Source organism: Sinocyclocheilus anshuiensis, unplaced genomic scaffold (genome assembly GCF_001515605.1).
Source record: "Sinocyclocheilus anshuiensis isolate Anshui unplaced genomic scaffold, SAMN03320099.WGS_v1.1 scaffold51, whole genome shotgun sequence".
Taxonomy (NCBI): domain Eukaryota; kingdom Metazoa; phylum Chordata; class Actinopteri; order Cypriniformes; family Cyprinidae; genus Sinocyclocheilus; species Sinocyclocheilus anshuiensis.
The window spans coordinates 3,910,500-3,911,001 of NW_015548296.1; the positions used below are offsets into that span (position 1 = coordinate 3,910,500).

At 25.9% G+C, this 502-nt stretch overlaps 1 protein-coding gene across 6 annotated transcripts in view; it reads left to right on the forward strand.

Moving 5' to 3' along the window:
* The window catches only part of LOC107656066 (TBL1X receptor 1), a 74,614-nt gene that overhangs the window by 63,325 nt on the left and 10,787 nt on the right, over window positions 1-502 (forward strand). The window lies entirely within an intron of this gene.

The window sequence follows — 502 nt, forward strand, 5'->3', positions numbered from 1 at the left end:
TATAAATGTATGAGGTGGCAAGAGGGGCCTTTTACCCCACACGGGGTAAAATGCACATGGTATTGATACAAATAATGTTTTTTAAAAATAATGTCTAAGTTAATACTTGTTCAAAACAATCACTTTAGCAAAGTTTGTACTATTTTCTGCTTATTTTGAAAAAAATTTTTTTTTCCAATAAATATACTGTCATTAAAATAACAAATATATTTTAAAATACAGAAACAAAATCGTTTTAATAAGTAAAGATTCTGAAAGTATTGAAGGAGATCCAGTAATAATTGAATATATATTTACAGTAGTAACAACAAATGATATTTTATTATATGATATGATTAATATCATGTTTTTAAATATGATGGTTTCATTCTAAATATGGTGATTATCTCTAATATGGACACCACACATAATATATGATATTTACCATCTGAATCTAACCATGTTATGTCAACAAATGGAAAAGTCAGCCATCTATTAATTCACATGTTAATTACTGTGCTCC